Source organism: Zalophus californianus, chromosome 7 (genome assembly GCF_009762305.2).
Source record: "Zalophus californianus isolate mZalCal1 chromosome 7, mZalCal1.pri.v2, whole genome shotgun sequence".
Taxonomy (NCBI): domain Eukaryota; kingdom Metazoa; phylum Chordata; class Mammalia; order Carnivora; family Otariidae; genus Zalophus; species Zalophus californianus.
In genome coordinates this window covers 51,035,991-51,052,469 of record NC_045601.1, presented here as the reverse complement: position 1 = coordinate 51,052,469, position 16,479 = coordinate 51,035,991, and positions in this window count along the sequence as shown.

Genomic DNA, 16,479 nt, shown 5'->3' with positions numbered 1-16,479 from the left:
CATGTCTTGCTAATATTGTGGGTGTGTAGCTACCATTAGCTGCTTCATCCGCAAAGTATGAGATCACTGGAATAGGTTTTTAATAGCTGAGGTTCCTATTTTAACATCTTTGTGGGTTTTTAAGTCAGCCTTTAATGTGGGGAAATTGTTATGTAAAAACCAGGGAACAAATTCTGGTTATTGCTCTAACTTTGGCTCCCAGGTCACCCAGCACCTAACTCTCTGCAGCAATTGTTCACCAGCCTAAGTCCCACGGGAGCAGCGGGGATGGGGATGGGGTTGGTGAATTATTTATTTTTGTCTCCCTTCAGTAACCAGTGTCTTGCACAGAGAGGAGCTCAGTGAAATGTATGCAACCAAGGATTTCAAGAATCCTGCAATGCTGGATGTGGTATATACGAACTCAGTCTTCAGGCACCCCCACCCCCATCCAGCCAGGCACCTCCCACTGGCTATACCCCAAACATCCCCTGCACTTTCCTGCCTCTAGACCTTTGCTTATGCTATTCTTACTGCCTGAAAGGATAGCCCTGTCCTGGAGATGGGAAGGTTGTAGGCGGGTTTGGAAAAGAGCAAGCTGAGATATTTGGATTTTATTTAATGAGAAATGCGGAGTCATGGATGGTTTTTGAGCAGAAGACACTAGTGTGGATTCAAGATAGAACCTGCTTAAGACCTTTATAGACCCTAAGAATGCAGATCACAGCACTCCCAAACCTTCACCTTATAGACTTCAAAATGAAAATAGTACCAAATAGTAAAACACAAAACATCAGCTATATTGACATTGAAAAAACTTGACTCTACACCTTCTAAATGTAAAATTCGGAATGCGAAAAGAGAACCCTTTTCCACACCTTTCTCTGCTTTTCCTTTCCACCCAACACTGCCGTGATCTCTTTCTTCATTCTCCCAGAAATTGACAGAATTTTATAAGGCTTGAACACAGAGATCTAACAAAATTAAGTGGCCATTGCCCACCTATCCATTTACTTCAACAAAATTAGGTGATGGTGCAGCATAATTGCTTCAGAATAAATCCTCTCGCTTTGGCTGCAGGCTCACGAAATGCACTGAGAATAGCCTCAGAGCACTGCTATAATATATCCAAAGTTGTCTGGGTTTTTTTAAGATTTTATTTTTTTATGTAGTTTCTACCCCCCAGTGTGGAGCGCAGACTCACAACCCCGAGGTCAAAAGTCGCATGCTCTACCAACTGAGCAAGCCAGGTGCCCCTAAAGTGTCTTTCTTGAAACCCTTAAAAGTTGATGGAATTTTAAGGGAATCTTGATTTCGTATATTGAATACATTAGAGTCCTAAGTTTGGTGGACAATAATGAAAATAGTTTGCAAACCACAAAATACAATCACATTCCAGCATTCAATTTCAGAATAAGGGTGAGATTATTATTATAACTGGTGAGCATTGGCACTACATATAACCAGTCAAATCCTTCATTTTGCCTAATTCCGGTTTAGAAGCAAAAGGGTGTGGATTTCACAAGAGTCCTCCAGCCCTAAGTTTTGTTTAGCAATTAAATTAAATACGCAAAGGAGATCCGTTAAGGTTTCACTGATAAGGAATAAAAATCAAAACTCAATCCGCAATCTGTCACCATTAGATCTCTTTAAAACAGAGAGACCCTCTTTAACATAAAAGTCTTTACCTTGTTGACCACCATGCTTTAATGAAATACCACTATTTCTGTGTAGCTTGTTTCAAATCTCATGTTAAACAAAGGGGAGAAGTTTCATTATCTTTCAGGCTTTAACATCTCAGGATAAATTGGCTGTTCGTCTATTATTCATCCACCACTGTTAGGGATTAAGTCTTTGTTACTGACAGTGGTAAATCTTAGCTGGGCAGATCAATAGAATTATTTGTCTCCTCAGACAATAGAAGTTAGGAAGATAATGATTAGCAATGTCTTTAAAAAAAAAAAAAATTCTGCCTTTCATTAGCAGTTCATGCTCCAGAAAAGGCTTTTTGAGTTGCCGAACAAAAGACAGCTCCTAAGGTTCAACAACTTCATGTATCAGGGACATTTTCTGCAACTCTGAAACCTAAGTGCTTGGAGAGAAAAGCATATTCTATATGCTGACTAGCCTCAGAACCATAGGAAAGCCTTCATAATTAACACTCTTTGAATCTGTTGTCGGTCAATCCTAAGTCCTGAGTTACTGCATGGAAGACCATCAATAGCCATAAGATCAGAATAAAAAGAAGAAAGCACAGACCAAACAAAATGCTTCAGCAATAAGAATAGCAGCTCTGCTCTCAGAAGACAGACTGCTCTGACTGGCTTCACACTTTGGCCCCACGTGGTTTCTTTGGAAACTACTTGTCATGAAATTTTATGATCTGTTAAAAAAAAAAAAGTGTAAGAATATATCTTCTTACCTACCTCACAAGGATGTGGAAAGATTAAAATTAGATAGTTGTGAAAATGTTTCTAACCCTCCAAGGAAAGACCGGAGAAATACTTTGTGGATAAGCTTGTTCTTTGGAACTTTAAAATAGCCCTCATGACCCCATCTCGCAGCCTTCTCCCATTAAAGCCCAGGATTCTGCTGACCACGCATTCAGCTTCGTTGTCTCTGAATAGCTCTTTACAATCATTCCAACTTGAAGCCCAGAACTATTTAATACATGAGTGACAAAGAGAAGAAAGAATGGCACCACCCCTCCAAACCCTTCCTGGATTAGTCAGAAGAGAATTCCAGCAGTGCAGCCTAGGCTAGCAGTGGAAATATTCCCATTACCTTCTTCCTTCCTCTCCTCAAAGCACACTCTCCTTTGTCTCCTTCCAAATGTAAGAACTAGCAAATACACTGCCACACCCCTTTCACATCTCTGCAGAGGAGCATCCTCTCCTCTTCCTTAAGCTCTAATAGGAAAAGGCGTGGCCCACCCTCAGCAAAATGTATCTTCAACATGTCCATGTTCTGCACACCACACCCTTGTCAACCGACACTTCCAACTCCAGCAGAGACACACTGTATGTGGATTTCCCAAAGGTTTCCACCTTCTACTCCACAGTGCTTTCCACCCAAATTCTACATGATCAAAACCAACTCTCAACTGGGATCTGCATAACATTCGCATTAAGTTGTAAGTCACTAGTCTCTGCTTAGGTAGCTACACCTTCCTAAATATTTTTACCTCCTATTCCTCTTCTTCAGACTCCGATACACCTTCTCTCCCCACCCTGCATGCACATTCTCTCCCACAACCTATTGTCTCCAAGGAGCAGAACACAGAGGAAATGCCATTACTGTTAAAAATCCTTCTCTATAAAGGGGAACCCTCCTACACTGTTGGTGGGAATGCAAGCTGGTGCAGCCACTCTGGCAAACAGTATGAAGGTTCCTCAAAAAGTTGAAAATAGAGCTACCCTGTGACCCAGCAATTGCATTACTGGGTATTTACCCCAAAGATACAAATGTAGTGACCTGAAGGGGCACCTGCACCCCAATGTTTATAGCAGCAATGTCCACAATAGCCAAACTATGGAAAGAGCCAAGATGTCCATCAACAGATGAATGGATAAAGAAGATGTGGTACATATATACAATGGAATATTATGCAGCCATCAAAAAATGAAATCTTGCCATTTGCAATGACATGGATGGAACTAGAGGGTATTATGCTAAGCGAAATAAGTCTATCAGAGAAAGACAATTATCATACGATCTCACTGATACGTGGAATTTGGCAAACAAGGCAGAGGATCATAGGGGAAGGGAAGGAAAAATGAAACATGATGAAACCAGAGAGGGAGACAAACCATAAAAGACTCTTAATCTCAGGAAACAAACTGAGGGTTGCTGGAGTGGTGGGGGTGGGAGGGACGGGGTGGCTGGGTGATGGACACTGGGGAGGGTATGTGCTATGGTGAGCGCTGTGAATTGTGCTGATGAATCACTGACCTGTACCCCTGAAACAAATAATACATTATATGTTAATAAAAAATAAATAAATAATCATTCTCTATTATAAGAGATGGTCCAACAGGGGTGTGATGCACACAGAAACAGTTTAGAGAGGGGTGAGGAAATGAAATCCTAAGAATGGAATTTCAAGTGAAATTTGAGGGCCATAAATTCAGGGAATAGAGGGCATCCCCTGCAGTCACTCAGCTTGGGTGCTACCTATTCTACCTACGGGATAACCTGATCCTGATTACAGGGCTGCACACTACCAGGCAGTGGGGACGGAGCGATGTGGAACATGGTGATGGCTTCTCAGGCACCAGCGTGGTCGGTTTTACAGCATTCAGCTGCAGACGACAGATGCTACACTTGAGTTAATGGAAGCAGAAAGGTACTTATTTCCAAATATTATGTGGCTTCCTAAATTATGGAAAAGTAGAGGAACAGGTGCGGACTGAGCTCCTGAGAACAACTCACAACTGCCTCCGCCATTGTTGGAAGAGTAGCTGCCATTGCTATCAGCCGAATCAGGAAGTGGCTGATGTTGAGCCATGAGGCCTCTGCCACAATCTGCTCCAGCAGGAGTGGATGTTTCTGGCCCTGCCTCTTTCCACACTTTACTCGGTTCCAAATCCAAGGTTCATAGTAATGCATCAGTCCAAAAGAACCGAAATCACATATGGAACGCTAACTGTGAGAGAGTCTAGGAAATGTAGTTTTTAGCTTTCAAGACTCTACAGTACAGAAAGGCACATTATAAGAAGGAATAAGCATTGAGCAATTCTACTACATTGTATTCCGAATGAGCGAAGTTCCAGTAAAACTGAAGACCAGGGGGCGCCTGGGTGGCTCAGATGGTTAAGCCTCTGCCTTTGGCTCACGTCATGATCCCAGCGTCCCGGGATCGAGCCCCACATCGGGCTCCTGGCTCAGTGGGGAGCCTGCCTCTGCCTCTCCCCCTGCTCACGCTCCCTCCCTTTCTCTCTCTATCTCTGTGTCCCAAATGAATAAATAAAATCCTTAAAAAACAAAAAACTGAAGACCAGTCCTGAAGTACTAAATACCTTTATTTAAACTACTTTTTGTGAAACATTTTTTTTTCAAGCGCTTTCCACTTTTCCCAGCCTCAGGTAAAGAGGAAAAGGACCAAATTCAATATATTTTTCTCTCAATGACCCAAAATCATAACCATGAACATTGCTTACTGGGCTGCAAATAGCAGTACACACACACACACACACACACACACACACACACACACACACACACACACACACAAATTATTCATAACAGCATAACAACATAAGGAGGAATACTCATGACTATTTCAGTCCTCATTTCTATAACTAGTCACATGGTTGAAGCTAGTATTTATAAAATTACCTCCTTCCACTATCCATTCCATACTCCCTTTGTTTTCAGCAAGCGCCTCAGCTGGTCATGGTCCTTTATCTGGTGGGGTGACCCAAACCTTCATTCCTGAAGGGTCTGGGCCATTAGCAGTTCTACCTGGATTGGGTTGTTGTACTACTGACCCTAATCATAAGGAATTCTAATAGTCAGATGCCCTAAAGGATCTCCTATATTCCAAATATACTTTTCCCTCCATCCATAGTAGATGACTAGCCCAATTTCCCCTTGGTTGTCAAGATCAATCACCCCAGGCAACACTATAACCCCTTCTTTGTCTGTTGATTCAGAGGTATAAGGACCCCAAAGTGGTTGGGTGGCAGTCTTTACTTCCAGTTCAAAAAGATCATCGTGTCTCCTGATGGAAGCATTCCTCCTTCTGGAATGACTAAGACTTCTAGACCAGCAGAGGCTAAGCTGTGGGAACAGGAAGCAAAAATTTTGCTAGTGGGTCACTAGGGGTAATAGTGAGCCGTGCCATTCCCATTTCCACCCCTTGATTCCTGGATCTGTGAATCCTGACTATGAGAGAAAGAGCACCATATACTGAATGCTGATTCAGAAGATAGGACAGCCTTCTGGGAAACTTGCCCCAGCTCTGCAAGGTATTACCACCTACATAGCACTATAACTGAGTCTTCAAAAGGCCATTCCTCTGCTGTTTCAGGATGAGTGGGGAACACGATAAGAACAGTGAGTTCCATAAGCATGGGCCCATTGCCATACTTCTTTTGCTGGGAAGTGAGTTCCTTGATCGGAAGCAATGCTGTGTAGAATAATATGACGGTGGATAAAGCATTCTGTAAGTCCACAGATGGTAGTTTTGGCAGAAGAACTGTGTGCAGTGAAGGCAAATCCATATCCAGAGTTAAGTGTCTATTTCAGTAAGAACAAAACATGCCCCTTTCAAGATGGAAGTAGTCCAATGTAATCAACCTGCTACCAGGTGGCTGGCTGATCACCCCCAGACAGTGATGTCATATCAGGGACTTAGTGTTGGTCTCTGCTGCTGGCAGATTGGACTTGCAGCCGTCGCCATAATCAGGTTGGCCTTGGTGAGTGGAAGTCCATGTTGCTGAGCCTGTGCATAACCTCCATCTCTGCCACCATGGCCACTTGGTTCGTGAGTCCATTTGGAGATGACAGTGGTGGCTGTGGAAAGAAGCAGATTGGTATCCACAGAATAGGTCATCCCATCAATTCAGTTATTAAAATCCTCCTCTGCTGAGGTCGCTCTTTGGTGAGCATTCACATGGGACACAAATATCCTCACATTTTTTGCCCATTCAGAGAGGTCTATCCACATACCTCTTCCCCAAATTTCTTTGCCACTAATTTTCCAATCATATTCCACAAGTCCCTGGCCATTTGACCAAATAATTAGCCATAAATCAGTATATAATCACACATCTGGACATTTCTCCTCACAAGCAAAGTGAACAGCTAGGTAGGGTTCTACCCAATAGGAGGATTTCTCTTCACCACTGTTCTTCAGGAATTTCATAGGAAGGGGCTGTAGAGTGGTAGCTCTTCACTTTCAGGTGGTTCCTGTATACCATATAGAACCATCTATAAACCAGGCCCAAATTTTGTCTTCCACTGATCATAAGGACCCCCCATCAGTCCATAGGTGCAGGCAGGGAAAGAGAAGGCAGTGTAGCAGGAGTGAGCACTATAGGCATTTGTTCCACTTTTTCATGTAGCTTAATTATGTCTTTAAGACCTGCCTGTACCCAATCACATCCATTCCCACTTACATTTGATGATGGAGTACTGCTATGCATGCAGAACTTTATAGTTCATGTGGGGCAGCTCAGGTCATGTGGTAACTTGGTAGCCCATATTAAGTCTTCAGTCTCTACTAAGGCTTAGTAGCAAGCCAAGAGCTGTTTCTCAAAAGGAAAGCAGTTATCTTCAGAGGATGGCAGGGCTTTGCTCCCAAATCCTAAGGACCTGTGCTGGGATTTACCTATGAGCCTGTCAAAGGTTCCAAAGAGCATCCCTATGCCACTGACACTTCAAGTACCAATGGATCTACTGGATCATGTGGTCCAAGAGGCAGAGCAGCTTACACACAACCTGGACATGTTGCAGAGCCTTCTCTTGTTTTTAGACCCACTCAAAACTAGTAGCTTTTCAGGTCACTCAGTAAACGGGCCAGAGTAACACACCCAAATGAGGAATACATTGCCTCCAAACTCCAAAGAGGCCCACTAGATATGCCTCATTTTTGGTTGTAAGAGGGGCCAGATGCAATCATTATCCTTCACCTAGAAGGGATATCATGACATGCCACACTACTAGACACCTAGAAATTTCACTAAGGTAGAGGGTCCCTGAATTTTTGTCAGATTCATACCACCCTCTGACATGCAAAAGTCTTACCAATAAATCTAGAGTGGTTGCTACTCGTTGATCACCAGGTCCAATCAGCATAATGTCATCAATGTAATGGACCAGTGGAAGGGAAAAGCTATCAAAATCCCTGCAAACTAAACTATGACACAAGGCTGAAGAGCTGATATACCCCTGAGGAAGGAGAGTGAAAGTGTATTGCTGGCCTTGCCAGCTACAAGTAAATTGTATCTAATAGACCTTACAGACAGAGACAGAAAGTATTTGCCAGATCAATAGTTGCATAACAAGTAACAGGGGATGTACTAATTTGCTAAAGCAATGAAACCACATCTGGTACAGCAGCTGCAATTAGAGCCACCACCTGGACAAGCTTAGAGTAGCCCACTGTCATTCTCCAAGACCCATCTGTCTTCTGCACAGGACAAACAAGTAAGTTAAATAAGGATGTGGTGGGAATCACCACCTTTGCAACTTTCAAGTCCTTGATGGTGGCACTAGTCTCTGAAATCCCTCCAGAAATGGCATATTGCCTTTGGTTTACTATTTTTCTAGGTAGAGGCAGTTCTAGTGGCTTTCACTTGACCTTTTCCACCGTAATAGCCCTCCACAGATCAGCCAACAAATGTGGGGATTCTGCGAGCTGCTGAGTAGATCTATTCCAATTATGCATGCCAGAACTGGAGAGATAATCATGGTGTGGGTTTGGGGATCTAATGGGCCCACTGTGAGACAGACCTGAGCTAATATGCCATTGAGCACCTGACCTCCATAAGCCCTGACTCTGCCCAGTGCCTCATATGATTATGGAGGTTGAAAAGTCCCACCATCTGCACTCTGCAAGTTGAAGACCCAAGAAGGCCAGTGGTGTAGTTTGAAGGCCTAAGAGCCAATGGTGTAGATTCCAGTTTCACTCTGAAGGCCTGAGAACCAGGAGCACCAAGGGTAGGAGAAGACTGATGTCCCAGCTCAAGCAGTCAGGCAGAGAAAGAGAGAGAGAGAGAGAGATGGAGGGCAAATCCTCCCTTCTTGTACTTTTTTTGTTCCTCTCAGGCCCTCAGTGGATTGGATGATGTCCACCCATTGGGGAGGGCAATACAATCTACTTCGTTGAGACTACTGCTTCACATGGTAATCTCTTCCAGAAACATCATCACAGGCACACCCAGATATGAAGTTTAACTAGATATCTGGGCATCCCATGATGCTGACTACTAAATTAACTATCACAAGTGGTTACTTTTGAAGGGATGTAAAGCAGGAGGAGCACGAGAGAGCCTTCTGGAGCATTGTAAATATTCTATATCTTGATCTGAGTGATAATTAAATGTATGTGTAGTTGGTAAGTTATACAAGCATGTTTTAAATAGTTTACTGTATATAAATTATACCTCAAAAAGGAAGGAAGGAAGGAAGGAAGGAAGGAAATAGCGAGGGAGGAAGGAAGGAAGGAAAGAAAGGAGGGAGGGAGGGAGGGAGGGGGCAATGAATGTGTATGGGCTTCAGAATCAGGCAGAACCAGTTCAAATTCTGACCATTTGCTAACTGTGTGACCTTGGACATACTATTTCACCTTTGAACTGCAGTCCCTCCGGGTATAAAATGGGAAGTCTAATATCTCTAACTTGTGAAATGTTAAAGAGGTAGTACATGTAAAAAGCACCTAGTCTATGTAGGTGTTCAACAGATGTTAGTTTCTTTCTCTCCCCTCAGGTATCTTCTTTTTTAAGTCACTTCCTGAGAGATCTCATCAACTACCATAGTTTTAAATATGCTGGCACCTCCCAACTTTATACTTCCATTCTGGTCCTGCCCCCGAACTCTAGGCTCATATATCTAACTGCACCCTCAACATCTCCCCTTGGGTCTCTAATAGGCATCTCAAATTGAACACGCTCAACACTTCTGTTTATTTGTACCTCCCACCCCCCAACTAAACCTTCTCCCCCATCAGTGTTCTCCCGAGCATAGCAGCTCCATTCATCCAGATGCTCAGACCACAAACCTTGGAGTCAGTTTTACCTCCTCTTTGATTTTCACATTCCACATCTGATCCATTAGCCAATACCATAGTTATATAGAATCCAAATATGTACAGAATCTAGCCACTTCTTACCCCCTCCACCACCCTCATCCAAGCCACCCTCCTCTTTCCTCAGATCATTGCAAATGCCCCTCTCAGTACTGTCTTCCTTTTTGCTTTCTTGGCCTTCCATTCAGTTTATTTTCCATACGGCAACCAGAGTAAAATCAGATCATGTTATTCCCTTATTCTCCCCTCTCTGATAGCTTCCCATTGCACTTAGTACAAAATCTAAAATCCTTAACATTTTTGTTTTATTTTTTTATTTTTTACTTTTTTAAAGATTTATTTATTTATTTGACAGAGAGAGACACAGTGAGAGAGGGAACACAAACAGGGGAAGAGGGAGAGGGAGAAAGAGCAGCTCTCCTGCTGAGCAGGGAGCCCGACGCAGGGCTCGATCCCAGAATCCTGGGATCATGACCTGAGCTGAAGGCAGATGCTTAACGACTGAGTCACCCAGGCACCCCAAAATCTAAGATCCTTATCATGGCCCCAGATCCTAAATGATCTGACCTGGGTCTGTATCTCTGACCTAATCTTCTCCTACTCTCCTTCTTGCTCATTGCACCCAGCCACACTGGCCCTCTTGCTGCTCCTTACACAGACCAAGCACACTGCACTTCTTCCATGCTCCACTCAAGACTTTTGCACCTGCTCTTCCCTCTGCCTAGAATATTCTTCCCCCAGATATTCACATGGATTGTAATTCCCTCACCTTCCTCAGCCTTCCATTCAAGTGCCACCTGCTCAGAGAGGCCTAACCACACCACTCTGTATAAAATAGTAGCCTTTGATCCTCCCTGTTTAAAAAAATTTTTTCAAAAAAAAATTTTTAATTTAAAAAATAAATAAAATTAAAAAATTTTTTTCTTCATAGTATACAACACCTCCATACATGAGGGTATGTATGTGTGTACTCTGTCTCTCCCAGTTGAACATAAGTTCTACGAAGCCAAGACCTTTGTCTCCTTCCCCATGCTTTCTCCTCAGTTTGGGAACAGCACTGACATATTGTAGGCATTTAATAAATATGCCTTGAATGAATGAATGAATGAATGAATGAATGAATGAATTGTGCAAATTTGGGACACCATCAATTTAGGGTGACCAACCTCTGAGCATTACTTAGTGATCTGTTTCATGCCCCCATGGGCAGATCTCTTCCAGATGCCTCTTTTACATGTCCCCCCTGTCTTCAGGCTCCTTCCCGGTCCCGCAGTTCCTCACTTGTTATCAGCAAAAGAATTTGCTACCTGCTTTACAGGGAACCAGCAAGGTCACCCAAGGAGAACTCCATACCAACAAACACACCCACATCTGCTTCCACCTGTTCTGGCTTGCCTTCTGTCTCAGCAGAAGAGGTCCCCCTACCACCCCCCCCTCCCCCTGCCTTCACCAAGGATCTTGTGCATCAGTTAACTCTCTGTGGTTGGCTCTTCAGTTTCTCCTGCTCTAGGGCCGGTTTTCCTCCAGCATTTGAACATTTTCAAGTCTCCCGTTTTAAACATCCCAGGGCTTGGATGAGGGTGGGCCTCCCACACTCCATCAGGCTTGGCTTGGCTGAGGGACTGAGTCTGAGGGTCCAGGTCAGAGGTCTTTGGGACTTGAGCAGTGTGGGCTGAATTACCATGAGCAGGCCAGAGCTCACCTCCATCTTATGACCTAGTGCAGTTCTCTGCCCTTCCTGTGGCTCAGATGGCTGAGCAGCTAGCATATCTGTGCCCAAGCCCAGCAGGTCATATCAGCATGTGCTTGGCATGGCCTAAAGCCTGGTTCTCAGGCCTGGCTGTTCACCAGAAAGCTCCCAGAGTAGTTCTCAAAAATATACATTCCCAGGTCACACCTCTCCACCCCCCCCCAAATTCTGATTTATTAGGTCTGGAATCTATATCTTTTTTAAAAGCTCCCCAGTGATTGTGATGTACAGTCAGTACTGGAAATCTAGATCTGTGTGTTTCAATCCTGGATGCACATTAAAATCACCAAGATGAGGGTGGAGGGTACTTTTAAAAAATATTGATGCCTACTATCCCCACCCAAGAGCTTCTAATTCTGTTGGTCTGTGGGTAGACATAGGTATTAAATTTTTGTTTTGTTTTGTTTTGTTTTTTTCCCATGCACAGTCAGGGTTGAAGACCTCTGGTCCAGTGAGTCAAATGGGATTTTTGTTCAGGGAAGTTAACTCACATCTGAGTGGGTGCAAAAGTAAGGGAAGCCATGGGAGAAGACCAGACGTACTAAAGGGGCCATCAGTGGGCTCGGTGGACAGCAGGGTACAGGGGTCAATGTGGGAAGGACCAAGCTGAGACAAGGTATCGAGCTTACCCAGAAAGCTTTCTGCCAATGCAGTTTCCTGACGCTAGGCCCATGTTTTTTATTTTTCTCTCATTCCTCTCCTAGTAGGAACCAAACCCCTGGCACAACCGGCTGGAGGCTGCAGAGACCACAAAAACAGGGAAGAGACATAGCTTTTATCTCTTCCTTTACCAGAGGACACACTTACACTCCTTCCTGGTCCCAGCCCAGTAGAATAATGCCAGTGGGATGTGCGGGCCTTGATGAGGGCACTGACATAATGGCTCCGCTCCTAAGAAAATTTTCTTTGTCCTATGCCTTCTGGCTGCTTAAATCATTCAATTGCCTGAGAATCCAGGCCATGAAAGTATTCTCTGTGGTATACTCAAGCTGCAAGATATTAGTAGCAGATAGACTTTCACAGTTTTTAAGGAAAATCAATTAGAAAGCTAACAAAAGAGCTTGTTGAACGAGGTTTAGTAGTTTTTTTTTTCAAATTTAAGCTGGGATAATCTGTCTATAATGTCACATTGATAGTTTACTCACCCAACGATTCAACAAATGTGTATCGAGGACCAAGCTTGGTGTTTGGAGTTGGGTAGAAAATGTTAAATGAATCAGACATGTTCCTGCCCACATGGAGGTTATAGTTTAGGGCAAGGCAAACTGTAGCCCTGATGCCAAATCTGGCCCTCTGCCTGTTTTTGTAAATAAAGTTTTATTGGAACACAGCCATGGACATTTGTTTACAAATTATCTCACTGCTCTCCGACTATGGTGGCAGAATTGAGGAATTGAGCGGTTGCAACGGAGATTGTATGGTCTGCGAAACCTAAAATCTTTATTACTAGGCCCTTAACAGGAGCAGTTTGCCAACCCCTAGTCTAGTGGATAGTTTCCCATCTCAAGGATCCACTTGTTTTTTATAAGGTGACTTAGATGAGGGTTTTTGGTTGAAAGGAGAGAATCTACTTAAATGGGCTCAAGGAGAAAGGAGAATTATGATAAAGTATTTCTCCATGGAATCCATGGACAGGAAATTAAATACAGGCATTACTCCTACAGCATGAGATTTACCATACAAAATGGCCATAACTCAAGTTTTGTAATTAAAGAACATAATCTGCATTACTAAGAATACCATTGCTTACAACAACATCTCGACCAGAAACTAATAACATATTCAGGAACTAGCACTAATATAAGAAAACCTGTTGCCCAAGTAACACAGAGCTTTGTTTGGGTAGTTTTGACTTTGTTTATCCTAACAATAGGTGATAACAATGGTAAAGGAGATAAGGATATATCAAATGTCCCCTACTGGGAATAAGAAAAGAATGGATAAGATTTTTAGGCAAAAGCTAAAAGACACCAAATGCTGGATTTGACCCGTGATGTTTAGATTTTACTCTTACAGCCATAAACAGCATCCTTTTATTAAAATTACTGCAGGAAAAATAACTTCTTTTGGGGAAAATCTGAAACTCTCCAGCCCCCATCCATTCTCCCTGCTTAATACAATGATTTTTAAAAAGCAGTCTTTAAAAATGAGGTTTCTGAGGAATGCAGAATTGACCATCCAGTCAGACCTACGAGAAGTGGAACTGGGTCAGGATCTGAGGTCATTCTCAATGCTTCCCCAGAAGTACATGGCCCCTTGGGCTTCCTCCTCTGCTCTTCTCTGCTTCCTCTCTCGCCTGGCTTCTTCTGTCCTGAACAACCTGGACTGTGGGCCCAAGCCTGCATGTCTCCAGAGCCTGCCATTACCGGGAAACAGTTTTAGAAACCCTTAGTATAAATTCTTAAGAATCTGACTGGCTTAACTCAGTTTATAGTTGGATCGTTTTAGCAGAGCCTGCTAAAACCTTAACCTTTACATTGTCACCAAGCCAAAAGACTGCATTTCCAGCTTCCCTTGAATCTCAGCGTAGGCCTGAAGCTAAATCCTATGCAATGAGATAGAAGCAAAAGTGTTGCCTGAGTCTTCTGGGACGTTCCCTTGGGGTTAGATGTGATGACGTGATGGCCAAGAGCCCAAGAGCCACACCCTTGAGGTAGCAGAGTGTGAGCTGGGAGAGCTTGGGGTACTGACTAAAGTCCCCACACCAGCCCTGGAATGCCTACATCCAAGCTTCTTTTATGTGAGAGAGAAATGCATGCCCATCTTGTTTAAGCAACTATTTGGGGGAGTTTCTGTTACTTGCAACTGAACCCAAACTAACTGATCGTTTCCTCTGATCCAAAAAGCTGTGACCAGAGAGGCAGGGCATGGGGGATACTGCCCAGATAGTGAACCCCCAGATCTGAGCAGATTTCCCAGGGAAGTGGGCTTGGGCAGAGCAGGCAAACGATTTGGAATATTTCCAACACTGGCTGAAGTCCGTTACCAGACCACTTGGGTTTGTAAGGAAGGGAAATACTAGGATACATATAAAATTGGAGGGTAGGCTGATATCCTAGAATTTGCACCAAGGTAAAAATTATAATTCAAGGGAAACAGGCTCTGAGTGGTGGAATTATGGGTAGCGTCGCTACCCACTCAGCGGGTGCCCTGAGCAGATGGAAGTCAACTGTTCTGCTAATAATTGAAGAAACGTTGGTTACATTCTTTCAGAGATCTGGTTAACTCATTCCCTTTGGCCACTTAGGGCTGTCATTTATAGGTAGCAAAGTCACTTAGGATAATAAAGCCCCCAGGCCTGGTAGCAAACTGCTGAGATTTTTCAAGAAGAAAGAGACCACTTAAACATCTCATTGGTTTTTCTGGACTGAATGATACCCAGAGGAAACAGGTTTCAAATGTGTCTCCATCATTCACACACTCAAGAAGAAAGATGAGAGGAACCAAGCAAAAACACTAAAAGTGCTACATTCATTTCAAATATCTGACAAGTGAGGAGAGTTCTGGAACAGGTTTCCCTGCAGAACTCACTACAACTCCCAGAGGACACAGGTCCCACCATTATTTTCCTCCTTTTCTCTAAGAGCTCTTAATGGATTGAGAAAAAATTAGTTCAAATATCTGTTGGTTTGAATGCATCTATTCAATAAAAAGAAGAATAGATGTCACTGCTAAAAATAGCCTTTCTTGTATACAAGCGTGTCCTACTGGGCTATGGTCTTTCTGTTTAACTTCTTCCTAAGTGAAGAAAAGCCTAAAAGTACGTCCATCACCTCTGCTTGCTGAAGAAGCACCTAACTTGCAGTGCCCATTCCCTCAAAGCCGCCGGGGCCTGCTGGGTCACAGGCACAGCCGGTCCGAGCTCACCACAAAAGTCAGACACTTGAAAGCAGAGATTTAAGAAGGAAATGGGTTGTTCTCCATGTTCAGAAAAAAAATTTAAGTGGTCTGTAATAGAAAATGGGGGGCGGGGGGGGGGAGTACTCCGTTCTCTGGCCTTAGCACAGATCACCAAAGAAGACAACAACTTACAGAAACAGGAAATCCTTGTGGAAATGAAGACCCTCAAAATGAGAAAACAACAACAATTGATCCAGACTTTGCTCTAGCAAGGGAGTCGGCCACCATGGCTCCAAGGCGGGCAGAAGAGTGGGGAAGGTTTAGAGTAGCAAACAAGAGAAGACTTTATGCTCTGAGTGGGGTTTGTCTTTCTGTTGGCATGAGGAAGCTGTAAGCGAGCTAACTAGAAGCAGGGCATGCCGGGTGACTGGTTAGGGGTGCATGTAGGCTTTCTGTAGTTGCTCCCAAGTTGACCAGGGGCCAAAAAATTAGGGCAGCTGTCAGTTATTAATCAAGTCCTGGCCATATGGGGCCGATTGTTTCAGAAACGACTGTTCAGCTCTCTGGATTGTTACTAGAGATAGCAGTCTGGCCTCCTGCACGTCTGACAGAGAGCAGGCAGGCTTCCTGGGTGGCTTGTTGTAGATGAGGGTGTTGGTTTCCTGAGCTGGTTGCTATAGTTTGTGGGTCAGAGTTCTATGTTTATATATGGTCTGGCCATCATCCGTTTGTTCAGTTTCTCATCTTTCGGACAAAGACCGCTGAGTCTAGGCAGCTGACCCAGAGCCAGCAAGGTAATTCCCAGCATTTCTAGGGAGCCACTTTGGGACATAGCCAATTCCATAGGCCGCCTTGCCCAGAAGTGCCTACACACCACTTACGAGAGCACATCCCTCCTAACCCCATGCGGCATGATGACGAAGGAGGAAGGGAGGGGTCGTGGTTATGGGAGCTCTGGAGTCCTAGGAGGAGAGGAGGGACGAGTGCTCCGTAGTTCTCAGCTGCCTGCAGCTGTAGGTTAGAACTCTGTGGGCAGGTTTGAGCAAATACTGATGCAGGGGTCCCATACCACCTGCCAAAGAGTCTAAGTTAATATAGCACGCTGGAAATCGGTATTTTTTCAAAACTTCCTAGGTGATTCTAGTTGATTCTAGCGTGC